This window comes from Osmia lignaria, chromosome 7, assembly GCF_051020975.1.
Source record: "Osmia lignaria lignaria isolate PbOS001 chromosome 7, iyOsmLign1, whole genome shotgun sequence".
Lineage (NCBI taxonomy): Eukaryota > Metazoa > Arthropoda > Insecta > Hymenoptera > Megachilidae > Osmia > Osmia lignaria.
Genome location: NC_135038.1, coordinates 9420664 through 9437070, shown reverse-complemented (window position 1 = coordinate 9437070; position 16407 = coordinate 9420664). Strand labels below are relative to the sequence as shown.

Below are 16407 nucleotides of genomic sequence, written 5' to 3'. Positions count from 1 at the left end.
CCCTTTAGAAACTTTATAAAATGAAAATGATGTGGAAGATAGAAATAGATTAAAATTGGGGCTCTCTCCGTGGTCCGCCGTCCGAGATTCAATTAGGCATTGTTTTAAAATCAAACTGTTTATACAAAATTGCGTTGCTAATACGGGAAAAATTATAAAATTGAATGTTTTTCACGTGGGGTTAAATTTGTTAAGTTATTGCATATTAAGGAATATAAATTGAGAAAGATTACACTGCCACGAATAAAACGTGTCAAAATAATAATTGATGAGAGTGCACAAAAAATACAGCTCGAAGCAAATATTTCCGATTCCTATCATTATCTAAGTACCTTTTAATCCCACCAATTAAGCTCCAACAAAATTCAAGTGTATCATTTCAAAACTACCCTTCGTCAATCAATCATAAAAGCAGGACCATAATTAAAATCTCAGAGCAGAAGAAGGTAAGGAAAACAGATTTGATGGTGTTGGTTATGTGATGCAATTAGGGTTACAGCATCAACTAACGATCATCTTGACTTTTTCTTTTATTTAAATCAAATGTTGGGTTTGACGTAACAAGGAGCGAACAGGGGGGTATAAGTAATTGTGGAATCTGGAAATCATGACGTCTTGTCAGAGAATTATTCCTTGATGGAGTGCTTCGTATTTTTATATGCCAGAAGGTATTTTATGATGATATTTCAAAATTCAAAATTCCTTTGCCACTGATTTTTCTTTTGAAAATTAAAGGATTTCAATTAGTAATTTTGACAGTGAAACATGTCAATTATTGAATAGCAATATCATAGAGAATACTATTAATAATAAAGGCAGATTATTAGCATGCTGACTAACCAACCCTCACCGATAATTATTTTATATTATACCATAATTAATATTAATTATCTATGGTACCAATTAACAATGACTTTTACCTAATTCAAAGTGCAACACAAAATATTTGACAAATAATTTATAATAAAATTCCTACTAATATGAGCCAGTATTTATATTCGCACTGCATCGTTTTCTTTATCTGTGTAACCAGAACTTATCTACTTCTGTTAAGTAAATGCCCGCACCGAATGGTGGATTCAGAGTGAGTACCTTGTCTTCAGGATACGTTCTATCATTAATGATAAGAGAAGCCTGCCCCGATGGAAACGCAGATGCGAATCTCGAGTATTCGAGACATAAAACGTAGCGGTTAATGAAAAGTTTTCTTCCCTGGTATTTCGTCGAGTTTCATCAACAGAACAAATCATAGCAAATAAATAACTGATTTCCATCTTTGGATAATTAATTAATGCAACTTTTTATACGTATCAGGGAGTAAAAATCAATTTTATGTTTCATTTACTGATCCTGATTTTGTGATAATGAAAGTTAGTTGCATTGAGGACAGAATAAAATTAAGTCTTTTTGTAACAAATAAAATACATCCCGCATTATTTTATAGAAATATTGGAAAATTAAATTAAGAGATTTTATAAAATGAACTGATATGAAAATGATAGAAATAGTAACTTTCTGTAAATTATTAGCTGGAAAATTTTATGAAAAATTTTCATTATAATTGTTAATTTATTGCATAATAAATAGCGAATTATGAAACATAAAAAGCCTAATATTTTGAAACACGTTCAACCCCTTCAGATGGAAGAAAGGGTTTCTGAAATATTGAATAACTCCACTAATCTCTCAAAAAACTTCCAGAAACTTTATTTACTATTTGTTGCAATCCTTCATTAACATTTTTACTATGATCTAATAAAATAAAAGTATCTGAAAGCTTTGACAAGAACGGCTATATTAATGTTCCATTAATATTTCTACTTGCTACAATTCGTCTATTGCACTCGATGCATCCGGTGCATCAGAGTGCAGAGACATACAAAGTTGAAACTCATTAATTAATTTAATATACAGCCACGAGTGGTCTCGATGCCGCTTTCAATCTCTTTTCTTCCATCAGATACACGCAGAATATCGGTGCCAAGCTGAAATGCACAGCAGGAATATTGTATGTCATTTGCATCGTGAATGTAACGTACAACGGGTGCATTTTGATGCAGTCTTATCGATCTCCGATTCAATCTTGCGATAAATACACACTGGAATTTACATCAGTAGGACAAGCAGAAATTTTGTTCCACTTTTGATTAACAAAACGATAATTTTAAATAATCCTTTCATTATACAGAAAGTGAAGTTTCGCGCCAAAGCATTTAAAAAAAAACACTACTATTTTTATTAAACCAAGATCATTTGATTGGGGGGGTGAAAACAGTCCTCGAAATTAGAAATAATATATTTCATCCAGGGACCTGGTGTCCCTGATTCCATAACGTGACGTAAAACCAATCAACGGCAAAAGAGGAAGATAAGAGTGGAAGGATTTCCACCAGGTTGGACGAGTCAATTCCGCCGCCCCTGGCCGAGTCGATGCTTGTCAGAGAGCGAAAGGAGCCAAGGGTGGCCGAGGACGTCCGAGGAAGGAGTGGTGGCTGGGGGGCAAAGCGATCTCGTGGGAAAAAGGAGCAGGTGTGACTCGAGCGAGACTCCGTGCAGAGCGACGCTTCCACACAGCTCTACAAGCACGCACGCACGCACCAGCGTGTGGACGAAGCGTGTGGAACACGTGGTCATGGACGCGCGCGGTGGGCGTGCGTGAACGAAGCCTCCTGTGGACGAAGCGAAACGCCAGCTAGCACGCGGAATCAACAGATTGCGACATAGACAAACGGTCTAACCATCATTCTAATAGATCATTTCGAAAGCAATCTTATTTTTTATGCAGAAAAATTAATAAATTTTGTACATTTCATTTGATGCAAATCGAAATTATTTTACACAAATTTTTACTAAATATTATAGTAAATATAGTAAATATTATGTATTTTGTACTGTTTAACAGTGGGCAATATTGCAATTAGCTTCGTCAAGGGTCTGGAGATGCACTGGTGCATCCTGCATCCGATCTGGTGCATCCAAGTGCATCATGTGCATTGAGACCTATGTCCACATCCCTCTCAGTTTTTTTAGTGTATACTATCATATAAAAAGGGTATTTTTTACACCTTTAAATAAAAAAAGAGAAGGATGAAGATCATCCACCCCAAAGTATTTCTACCCTAAAAGTGACTACAGTAAATTGTCAAAATTTTACATTGGTTCTGCTGTATATTTTATAATATTAAAATTACTAATAAAGAGAGTTATAACCATTGACTTATACTACCTATTATAAACAAATTTTAAACTCCTCTTAGTTTAAAGGCTTATTGAAAGGGTTAAATGATTGACGAAAGGGTTAAGGGAGATAAAAATTTGTGCTCTAAAAGCAATCAGTCAAATATTTCCAAACTTTCATACTATTAAACATTCATTATTCAGTCGTTTAAAAATTCCCTAAAAGGAGCAACGAGCGATCGGTTATTACCGATAATCATCGTCTACTGATCGATGTATCGTTGAACGATGCCATTTCATGCAGTCCCCTAATTACTCTTGTCTCCCTGTCTGTCCCTTATTTGTTAATGACTAATTTAATAACCGTCTCCGAACTGGTTTACCATGAATCAGCATCGAGATCCTCGATGTACTGGTTTGCGAGATTTCGTTTCAAGGAAACAGAGGATCCGTGTGGTTTTGTTTCAAGAAGAATGAGAAACGATTAATGATTCTCCAGAAAATTTATTTCGTCTGAAAAGTCGGCACAGACCAAATATAAATAAAACATAATTTTTTAGAACATCATCATTTAAAATTTATTTATCCTACATATCCTTAAAAATCAAATTAAAATTAAATGAAACAAAGGAGAGCAAAAATCCAAATCACCTATAAAAGACTTCAAATCTTTAAACCACTTGAATTATCTATTTGTATAAGAATGATATACATAATACATCAAACGTTTCTTCTGACATGTTGAAACACGTATTAAACATGTTTCTTCAGTATATCCATAAATTATGCCTCGAAAACTTTCATGTACCAATGCAACGGTAATTAATCAAGATTGTCGGTAATTAACCAAGTGTTTCAACGTTAACAATGCATCCAAGTGAATTAAAAAAAAAAACGTAGAACAACTCGATAAACTGAACCAGTTATGAAATTGACCTCGTTAAATTATATTTTTAAACAAAACGTGTAATTTCTATGTTTCTTCAGGTATCGATTTCATGTTCGAATTCTTCGGTAAAATTTATCGCTACAATCGATAATTAATCAAACCGTAATCGTAATTAAATGCGGGTAATTTCGTGTACATACAGCCGTTTCAATTAACATGATCAATCGTTGCGTATTTTAAAATCAGTTGAACAGAGTATCGTGGAACAGAATCTAAATTTATAATGTGCTGTTTGGAAGAAAAGAAATGCAAGTTATCAAAGTTTACGAGGCAATCTATAATATATAATTATTGCTTGATACTCGTGCAATTATTAATCGTCGAACCGCGAGTATTGGATCAATCATGATCAATACTTCTTCAATTAAATTTTTTAATAAAAGATTCTCATACATTGAAGAAATGTTTAATTACGAGTTTGTCGAGTAAGCAATGGAACTGCAGTATTTTTTTTGGAATCGTTTAAACGAAGAACTGTCAAAATAAAATATAAAGAATATAATATAAAATATTAAATTCCCAGTACTTGCTGCAGCTAATATTATAAATAACCAGTCATTAATATTTCCGTGATTCATTATGAGTTTCTTTAATTAAACGAAATGTATTCTAAGAAATTAATTTACGTAATATTCAATAAAGCAAAGGATGCTGGTAAAATCATTACCACTATCAAAAATCTCTTACATAAAGGTAGAGCAACCGAATGTAATCAAATTATCTCGCCAAACCCATCGAAAATAATATACCCTCTCTCTGATATACCCGTAAAAGATGGAAATTAATTAACTGACCGGTAGAAAATGTTTGCTTATCAATTAAACTGAACGTTATCCAACCTGTGGATCTGATAATCCCAAGGTTGCCAGATGTTTGATCCAATTCCTGTAGCATAACAGAAGAAGAAAAAGTTTCATAATAAAAATTTTCTAAATCTCCATCTCCAGACATTAGAAAGAAAAAAAAAAAAAAAAAAAACTGAAGTCTCTATGAATATTAAAATTTTTATTTGGAATGGACCAAGTCTTTTAACTTTGGAAATTTTTTCCAAATAAATACTGAAAGAAAAATTATAATTTTCTTAAAAAATGCACATATAATTTTCAATTTTATATCGTAATTTTTAGAAACTAAAAATGTTACCAAATGGAGGAATTATTAAGAAGATTATCACCCATTAGAAATAAAAAAATTGATGATTTCTAAAAAAGAATCCATCATAATTTGAAAAATTATAATTATAGAAATGATGATAGAATATTTATGAACTAATAAATATTTACATAATTCCCGGCAGGGTGTAAAATGAGGGGGCCAGGCTGCCTTAGTTACACGAATGACGTTAGTAGAAAATAACAGCACGAAAGGGTGATATCGTTTCAACGACTTAATAACACGTTCCTCTTTTCCCTGGCTATTTATAGCGGAGCAACAGGTTAACGCCTACATTTCAGGAATACGCGTTTAATCGGGCAAGGGCGTTTATTCGTGATAGCCGGACCGATTACAAGTGGTGAACAGAGAAAGAAGAATTTTTCACGGTGCCCTGTTGCTATAATCACGGCTCGCCTAGAGCAAACTCTGTTCGAACGCCGTAATTTCGCTTCAACCCTTTCCTTTCGCAAGATTATAATAGTAGCTGCGAGCTAACTTATATACAGCCTTTTAAACCAGTACAGTAAAATTATTATTGAAACACCTATTTCAACACGTCTAGGTGGGCTCAGACTAACTATATAATTTTTATCACAACAAATACTAAGAAATAAAATTTAATATTAACACGGATTAACAATGTGGATGATACTGGAATTTCCATAAAAATTCATTACCTATACCATTAGGAATTTTTTTAATTAGAAATTACCACTTGGGTGGTGAAGTAAAAAATAATAAAAAATTTTAAAATCAACGTGTTAATAATAATAGTGTTAATAAAAGGTCCAGGGGTGAAAAATGAAATTCAACAAAATTTGATATTAAGACATTGGAATCACCTATATCATTAGGAATTTTTTTAATTTGAAATTACCACTTGGGTGGTGAAATCATTAGGAGCTTTTCTAACTAATTAATTAGAAACGTTACCACTCGGTCGGTGAAATAGAAGATTAAAAATTAAAAAATCAACGCGTTAATCTTTTGGTCGAAAAAGACTCAAGGGTTAAAGCAGCAAAATTACATAATATATATCTCGAAGGTTCCCATGCAGTTAAATGTTATTGCTCGCAGGCAATCGTTTTCTCAAGGAAATCTCATCGCAGATAGGAACGTGTCCCGCGGGTATTCAAGCGTCTCCGCTCGTTCATGAGAAGCGACATTATTCCCGTGGTGGCTTTAACACGCGATTCGTCAGGATGAGAGACACGCCGGCGTGTGACAGGTCGACACACGAGCCGATATCCTCGTGTCGTTTGTGTTCGTCGATGGAAATGATGGTCCGCGGAGAAGACCGGTAGAACGAGCTTCGTCCATGCATGGAAGTCACAGCACGCGTGCATGCCTTTTCTGCCTCGATTTAATCGAGTTAATCTCCGTTCGCGGACCGTGAAAAACCGGGATAGTTATGCTGTTAGACCGTACAGGATAATCTGCGTGTCGTCGCCGGTTTAATATCCCGTAATATCGATGGATCGAGAGTCCGACTCGAGTCGTGCAATTTACAGTTATTCCGCGTGCCGTGGATATTCACTTTTATTAGGCTGCTCGGTTGGCTTTTAAATTTTGTTTACTTCCCGGCGACTTCGGTTCCGTCGGTCTGATTGCTTTATCGTTTAATAAAACGACCGGGGAATGTGTTCGCAAACGCGAAGAAATTCGTATAAAAATGAAATTATTTTTTAACACCGCAACCTTAAGCTTCGTATTCCTTGTACTCTTCGAGAAATTAATCCGTAATTCAAAATTTTATCCTTTGAAACTTTCTACATCCACTATACGTGTTAATTGCGAACGCGCCTCTGGAGCAGGAGGCATCAATCTTTTTCCCGCGCTTTTTTCCCGCGCCTCAAGAGGTGCCACTCTCGTCGTGGAATCTTTTAAATCCACTTAACCCCTTCCCTATCGTTGACCTCAATGACTTGTCATTGGCGCGAGTTTACACAAGTGGACGTGGCCCGGGTGGATCCCGAGAAATTACCACATCCGCAGGTAATTTACGGTCTCTCTGTTCCGAAATTACAGCACGATACGCCTTCGGGCGAAGGCACAATTTCCGTTTCTTCGGGGCCAACTTCTCATTGCCAGTTTCGGCGACACTGGTCGTCGGTACGACTTCTTTTTCCCCCTTGTCCTCTACGCTTCTTCGTCGACCGTTATAAGGCCCAATTTCATTCGATGGGCTACATGGACCCGGTGAGGTCTCAGAAAAGAGGGAACCGGCCAGGGTGCACCGGGGGATGCTGACGTGAAAAAGGCGCACACGTTTCTCGCACACGACCACCACGTTCCATGCACGCTTACCATTTTCGGGACCCTCCGGCTGAAACTCGAGTAAAGACCCGGCCTGGGACAAATGTTTCCAATTGTCGACCTCGAAATTGCCTCCTCGCTCAACAGACTTAATGGAGGCAATTGAAGAAACGAAATACACCAAGGTAGTCGATAAGATGAAGGAGTAATTTTGTTTTGGGATACTTATCATACTGCTGTTAATACGTCCCTGAGTCATTCTTTACCATACGCTCGCATAGCGGGCCATGGAGAGAGTTGCAATTTTAATTCCAAATTTTATATGGTTGTTTGAAAAATTATTCTTCCAATGTATGAAACTCGTTTGCTTAAAAATTATACATTTAACTTTAGATTAATATTCTCTCCGCTGTTTAAAGGTTAAGTACTTAACAAAATTCTTATAAATGAATCAGACAAAAATTTAATTACGAAGGCCATGATTCTCAATTTTAAATCTCTAATTATTTTTTATCTAAAATTATATATATTTGGTACAAATTTCCCTTGTAATTCAATTAACTAAATTTCAAGTTGGAGTGTAAGAAAAATCTGTTCCCTAATGAATTAATGAGTCCTAATGGGCTGAGTTGAAGAAAGGGTGGACGAGCCTCTATAATATGAGCAATTATTGATGTCGAAGGTATTAAGAAAAAATTAATGTCGGACAGGTGCAGAATTAGTTAGCTCCTCTAGTACTTATGAATCTTGGAGACTGGAGATTCATTAAAACTAAGAGACACGTTAAGATGTGATTTTACATAATTACATCACGTTCTGACCGACCATCGATTTTTTGGTACTTTATGAATTACAGAGTTGAAATGTAACCACCCATAGCAATGAATGTATCTGACATCAAAAGATGAAAAGTTCTTGAAACGCTAAGTATAATATTTTACTTTGGATTTTATGATTGTTTTACAAGTGAAAGCGAATAAAAAAGTCGTATAAAATGAAATTAACTTTTTCCTTGTAACGTATATTACAAAATACGTTTACAGAACATGCATGGAGAAGTTCAATTTATTATCCAATAATTTTTATTCAATGCGTTTATTTCAGGATAATTGTTGAAATAATATTATTACCCTTCTGATGACCCACTTCTTAAAAGCAATATCACTCGTCTCGTAAATGTATCAATTTTAAGATCAATTTATTGGTCCCATTCAATCATTTTCTTTTAACATACTACAAATTACGTATCCCTAATAAATCTTCTTACGATTCAACAAGAATATAATTGAATCAGTTACACGCTCGTTATCATGAAATTTGTACAATTCAACTCTTAAAAAGTGTATCAATTTCATTTACTCCTGATTGATACATTCTCTTTATTTTTTTAATAGCCTATGAACTGGTTAAGTTTTCCGCAACTTTCTACAGTTTAACAACGATGTAACTGAGTCTTTAATCATAAAATTTTGTGAACGGTTATTGCAGCTTAATTGTTTATCAGGAACATTGACATTTAATTATCTTTTAAGATACTGTTTTGTAATTCAATTAATAGGGATAATAAATAAATAAATTAATTTTAGATTATTATTATGGCTACAAATAATTAATTTGCAAATTATTCACATCATAGTAACGGTACCCCATCTCTTTCTACTTTTTTTTTAAATTATTTAATTACATTATATTACAGATACCACATTGTAAATATTTTTAAAAGATTAAGTAATTCTGTCCAGCTAATATCCGACCCACGAATTCTCTCCCGCAACAACCATCTCCGATCGAAGTCCCTAAAAACAACGATACCGACCAAAGCGCACGATCGTCCTTGGCAAATGGCCATCGTCATTCATCCCGCGTGTTCATCCCGCTCCCTCTGTTCCGTGGAACGACACACACGTGGCATTAGCATAACGTCAAAACATGCCGATACTTTCTCCCGTGTCCGCCCCTCGGGCCTGACGAGGCGTGATTACCTTCGCGAAGGGTTGCAGCGGGCGAGGGAGGTGGAAGGCGAAGGGACGAAGCCGAAGGAAAAGGAGGACGATGGAAAGAGGGTTGGCGGTCGCCTCGAGAGAGCAACGCGAGGACAGGTGGCGACGAGAAACCAGGGAACCTCGGAGCCACCGAGTTCTCACGCGCGAAACCTCCAGCTGCCAGCTACAAGAGATATACACACGCTGTTGGGGCCGATGGCAGGCAAGCGAGCGAAGCCGATCAACACACCCTCGAAAAACGCACCCGCGCGTTACCTTGTGCTGGTGCGTGCGTGTACACGCGCTAAGTGGTGGCTAGATAGCTTTACACGCGCGCGCCTACTCCCCATGCGTATGCGTCAGGGTGAAATGTAAATATACGATACGCGGCTGCGTTTCGATCGCCAGTTTAGCGAATCTCCATGCTAATGCATTCGATACTCTAATTAGCTGATTGGAGCGTTTTTATTAAGTACAGGGATGAAATCAAGTTGGTTATTTATTAGTGCGACTTCATTGGAAATTTTAAACTCCATCAGAGATCACTTATCTTTTGAAAAAGAAGAAATTATGATTTCATATCTGGACACTGGACAGAGTGCATTAAGTCACACTTTTTAAATTTCAGATGAGAGATAATCAAAGGTGCAAAAGGTTTGTCATTTTGAAATTGTGTACTGACTTAAGATATCGAGTACAAAATTATTTTAACTTAACACTGGACTTGAAATTTGTTGGCCCTGAAACTTTTTGCAAGCTACCAGGTGCTCTAACAAGATATGAACTTATTTTAATTATTTCTAAACTAAATGATTTAGAATGAAATAATTTTTACCATCGGGAAGAAACATGTAAAATGTTATTTTTTCATAAAAGTGGACTTAATACATTCTGACTCTGGGGATTAACCAATAATCAGAGTCTAGGAATATACGGTAAATGTGCAACTGCATTCATTTGCATTTCTACGTAAATGCATACATTGCAATGGAAAAGGAAGGGAAATATCGAAGGACCGACAGATGCGTGCGGTTGGTCAGGAATCTAAATATTGCGACTGCAGGGACCCACTGCACCCCTTTACCACCCTTCGCGTCCCATTCATCTTGGCGGAGACTCGACCATTAGCGGAATACCTTCTTCCAAGTCTTTATATTCACATGTCTCGCTATTTCAAGCGAGTAAAATACGGATGCGTTTCGCATTGAACGCATATTTTCCGACGATTCAGTCGCGAGCTTAATCCCATTTATCTTGGGACTTGATCCCATTTATGTTTCAACTAATTACGAAGCTTTAAAAGATGTTCAGTAAATCAGAAGCTAAATTACCTTGAATAATCCTAGAATAATTCACAATGAATATAAAATAATTTAACAACCAGAATATGGTTAGATAATGTAAATTATAGAAATTTAACATTTTGATAAGTAAATTTTGCGTTTATTTATACGTGATAAATATAATTAAAAAATTGGTAATTTCTGAGTAATAATTTTCTTCATTAATATTTAAAAAAATATGTCATTTTATAATTAACGCTACCATAAATTAAAAAGGAAGTTAGAAAATTTATTTCTAAATGGAGCATGAAAACTTAATAGTTGTCTAAAAGGAAATAGTTAGGAAATCCTATCAAACAGATAAATTAAAATACTTGTTGAAAAGAAATGCACATGCGCGTTGGACGTTCGAGGTCGATGAGGCGTTAATGATCGATATATCGAACCGGGCTATTCGACCGGATTATCCGCGCAATCAGTCGATTTTACCACTCATTCCATCGATAGGGAATCTAATCGAACCATGGTAATAGCTTCTGGCTACCGGTTATAATTCGAAGTTCGATTTAAGTAAAATCGACTGACGTTGGTAATACGGTGTATAAGAGCATTATTCACGCGTTTCCTCGCGCCACTTGCATTTAATACAAGCAGCCCTCAGGCGTTTTATTTATATGCAAGCAAGTTCCTTTTTCCTACTCCCGCAGAAGCTGTCATGTACGGAATCGAATTTCTTACAACATTTCAAAATGAAAGCATCTAGATATGACTGTTTAATTACACGTTCGAATGGACAGCTAACTATTTTGATGCAAATTAAAATATAAGAACTTAACCTCAAATACCTTACACGAGTACATAGTATTTTTGGATACTTTTAGGAGCAATAATGATTATTGATTTGGGAATACGATAAATGTAAGATTTGCAAAAGAAATTGGAAGAAGTAAATAAATCACAATGGGGTTGATGTTCCGTACCATGTTGAATGTAAGGTTAAGTTCGCGGCAATACGACCTTCTGTGCAACAAGTTATCCTTCTATCCCCACCCTTTTGTCAAATCGACACGTGTCTTTGTCCCACCTACATAATCCTTTTCCCTTCGCATTTCAACGCACAGACGTGCCAGTATATCGACTATCAGCTCGTCTCTTTTCTTTCTTAGAGATATTTCAGCTCTTTCACTCACCTTCACATACGATGCTCTCCATCCTTTGTTGCTTCTCGATGTCGGCGTCTGTGTCTTTCTTCCTTCAGCACGAACCACGCTACGTGCTTCTCTCGCACTCGTTTCGCTGATCCGAGTCCAGGCATGTGCCGCGCATGCGCCAAGTGCTACCGTGCGCAGCTCGTGCTGCGCGTACGCCGGAAACGAGCGGTCTTCTCTACCTTGCTCCCGCCACGTGTCTTTTTCTCCTTCATCGTTCATGCTGCTTCCTCCGACAGCTTTTTGCCTTTTCGTGTGCTCTCCATCCTCCTTTTATCGTGTCTGCATCTTTTTCTCTGTACCGTGCGCAGCTCGTGCTGCGCGTGCGCCACCAAGTACCTATTTTCCCTTCTTCCTTCTTCGGTCTCTCGACGATTTCTGTCCTTTTCTTCATTCACTATCCTGTATTCTGTCGACTTCTTTCAATTCGACATTCCATCTTTGTCTGTTACACAAGGAGCAGCTCGTGCAACGCGTATGCCACGATAAAACACCTACTTTCCCTCTTCTTTCTTGATATTATCCGTCCTTCTCATTTAGGTTACCCGACTCGTTCTATCTCCCTACACGGGTTCCGTAATCTTTTTTCCCCTTTTATTTCCCTTTTTCTCTCCATCGCTTTACTTTCTTCTGCTAACTAAGCCTGTTTCTTCTCATACGCGCGGGTTTTTGTCTTTATGTTGTATCGTGCGCAGCTCGTGCTGCGCGTACGCCACGGCTAACCTTTCTTTTCTCTTTTGCTCTCGTTCGTCACCTCGCTAATCGTTCATTCTCCTCTCGCTTTATCCTTCTCGTGTGTACCTGAGCTTCTTATTTTCTTTTCCTTGGAACACTTTTTGTTCCTTTAATTCGTCTTCGTTACGATCCACCTTTCCTTTCGAGTCGCGCGTAATTCGAGCTGAACGCAAATGTCAGTCCCGTTTATTCTTCTCTCCCTGGTTCCCGCTTTTTGTTCTTTTCTCAATTTACATCTTTATTGCATGCACGTTTTATTGCTCTCGGGATACGAAAATTAAACGATTTTCTGAAGGAACACCGAACACTTATGCAATACTTGAAATATGAATTAATCACTCGCGATAACAACCTCCCTCACATAATGCGCCATTGTTACTAAATTTTCCCTCGCTAATCGCTGCGCGCGCATGCGCGGTGAGTCGTAAGTACAATAGCGCGCCACTAGGTGGATATTTAAAATGCATACGTTGATACGTAATGAATCAATGAATTTTATTCTTCTAAAATTTTATACTTGCAAATACGAATAATCTCAATATCATTTCCTATGTTTTTCATATTATAATTTTACCCCGTTTCCCGCAATGGGGGAAACGTAACAATACAAAACAAAAGAGTTTGCCAAAGGAATCCAGTGGCAACACGTGAAATGCAAATTACATAACCGCCGGTTGCTCGCCCTTTTTCCACAGGGTGGGCAAATACCGAAGGGGTGGAAAGTACCTGCCCTTCTGCGCACACGAACCCACGCACGTACCTGTACGAAAGAACCTTGTCTCCACCCTCGGCTCTCCTCGGCACCGCGCATGCGCCGCCCTTCGGCTATATAAGAGGAAGACTCCTCATCCTAGCTCACATTCAATCACACCTACTCAAACGTGCGTTTCACAACCGATACAAGCGAATCCACCAGACTCGTGCACGTGTTCCGTTTCCGTTCTCCTCTCTCTCATTCCGGTGTTAGTACCGACACACAAGTACCACCCGCCTATACAAAAACCTATACACATACACAAAGATCCAAGGCGCATTGACGCGAAAGATCTTTGATAAACAACCACCAGTCCGGCAGAGAAACGTGAGGAATCGCGACCGGTTTTTCTACTTCTTCGGCGCCACCATGAAGAGACAGATCTCCAGAGTGACCGTCAGTTCGATGACTGATCGACGAATTGACAGTACGCTGATCACCAGCCGAACTATCAAGAGGGCCATTCGACTACTTTGCGCCAAGTTTCGTCGAAATGGCAGAACGGAGGGCAGCCGACTGCAATTGAACGAGGAGGAACTGAGGAACTTGAACAACGAGAATCTGGAGAACGAGCTGAGGGAACTGGCGATGAAAATGAGACACTGACATCGTGATGGATCCTGATCGAAGACGACGTCGTTTCGTGAGATCGTTAGATAAATCAATACCGTCTTCCACTTTGTACGCCGAGTTTAAGGTAGCTTTAAGTTTCAATGTCTTTCTCGTAAGTTAAGATCTTAAGGTTCACGTAACTCCTGGTTCGGAGCTTTAATTGCATTAGTATCCGGATAGATTAATCGTAGATCTAAGAGGATGTTTGCAATGATACTTTTAAGATTCTTTTAAGTTAGAGAGTAACGATGGACTGACTTAAAAGCTGTGATACTAGGTTTAAGTCTAACGACAGAATATCGTAGATTTAATATCATCGAACTTCGTTCGACGACATAGGCCGCCCAGTGCATATTCTATAATATGAACAACTGTGATACGCGACAGAAAGATTGTATATCATGTAAGCGTAGAAAATTGTGATGAATCATGGAAACTGTGATAATTAAGGTAGTAAAGGAACTGTGATAAGTGCTTTAAACAGAGGAAATTATTGTAATGTATCATTGATCTCAATCAATGTCTTCCGGAAAAATTGCAATATTAGTTTCTAGAGAAACACTGTGATAAATGTAGAAGATTTAAGATTGATTGTAAGTTAGGATAAAAATGATTAAATCACAGCTCGAGCGATAACTTGTGATACAATGAATAATTTTCCAAGCAGAATCGATCGAGTTCTGCCAATAGACCGAGGAAGTTGAATTTTGTGTGCAAAATTTTGTAATTTTTCTTTGTTTGATCTCGAAATTTTGTGTTTCCTTCGATTTTTTTTATTGTACACCTTTTATTCTTAGATTTACTCACACTTTTATAATGATTGTATGGCGTTTTCGTTTTGTCTCCTTTCGTTTTTTTGGACAGCATGCTCCAATTTCTTTCGCTTTGCGTTTATAAACTGCTGTTTCTTATAAGTATATTCGATAAATAAACTGTGTGAACTTGAAATTTTATTTTTATTCTTAATATCCCTTCCAAATGATTTATTTAAAACAGTAGAATTTAAAGGTATGTATAGAGAATGAAGCTATTGCAAATATAACAATTTAATAATAGTTATAAAGTTTCTTATAAAGTTCAAAGTTTTTTTTTTAAATCTACTGAAAATTTCTATTTACTTCACTTCTGAATTAAAGAATAATTCTTTAATCTGAGTAATAATTTATACTTCACCTTTTAAATATGTTATAAATTTTCTATATTACATAAATAATCATATTAATATATTAATTAATACATTGTAAAAATTGTTGCTGAAGTACAAATTATTGTGTGCTGATGACCAAGTGCTTTCCCATTTTCAGTAGTAGAGATCAATAAAAAGTAGCACATATCTAAACACTTAAGTTCTATTTCTTTATCTATTCCTTTCTAAATACATTTATCCAAAAGTAATAAAAAGGTGAAATAATACTAAATACAATAATATTTAAAAAAAAAATATTGATCTTTACTGTTGATTGCTATTAATCATTTAATGAATACCTAATGACGAATTGCATCCTTGCGATGCAATTTCTGCAACGTTCCAATGCACCATCTATTATTTGCCCTTGTTACTTCCCTAAACTGCATGGTTTGGCCCTACATCGCTAGATGGCGACCTTTTGAAGGACCATGCCCTTCACCCTTAGGGACTCCATAAATATAGATATAAAAAAAAATGGGTCCTACCTGTACTCTATAAAATAATCAATTTTGAAACATGCAACATCTGACAGTCTCTGTTAATTAAATTCAAATATGTTTCTGGAAATTTTTTGAAAATGACTTTAATTTCATGGCTTCTACAGATCTGTTGTTTTCAATCAAATTTCTGTATAATTTATTTTTTGAATTATCTTATTATTATTTCTTTTTTTACAATTTGGAAAGCATCGTACATTGTTCATTTTTCTCTGTCATCCGTCTCCCTCTTTGTTCCCGTTTATTCGATCTCCACCGTGATTGCGTGTCTTGTCATTTAATACCGCGATACCTTGTTCCCCTTTGTGGTCTGAAGGTCTGAATGTCGACCGATGAATCGTGAACACCTTTATTAATGACAGGATTTCGCAAATTAATCTTATTTTCCTGGAGAACTTGTATGACAGCATTCACCTCTGTTACTATACTACCCCTACCACGGTGTAAAGTTTTCGATTAAACTTAATCACACGAAGGTAATTAAAGACACTCAATTTTGTTGTATAGAAAATATCAAGAAAAACAGAGCATCTAAATATTTTCATTCTTTATAGATAAATGAAATTAATTTATTTATAAAAATTGATATTTTTAAATGGGGGATTTTCAG

General features: G+C 36.5%; 1 protein-coding gene across 6 annotated transcripts in view; it reads right to left on the bottom strand.

Moving 5' to 3' along the window:
• The window catches only part of LOC117604387 (tubulin monoglutamylase TTLL4), a 119504-nt gene that overhangs the window by 41575 nt on the left and 61522 nt on the right, over positions 1 to 16407 (bottom strand). Inside the window, exon 1 of one of the 6 annotated variants that reach the window (XM_034324372.2) lies at positions 11993 to 13121. The exons of 4 other annotated variants lie outside the window; for them this stretch is intronic. The gene's annotated coding sequence lies outside the window, so the exon portion shown is untranslated. Of the gene's footprint in view, positions 1 to 11992; positions 13122 to 16407 lie in introns of those variants that run through there. One more of the 6 variants, XM_034324370.2, reaches the window with a different exon arrangement.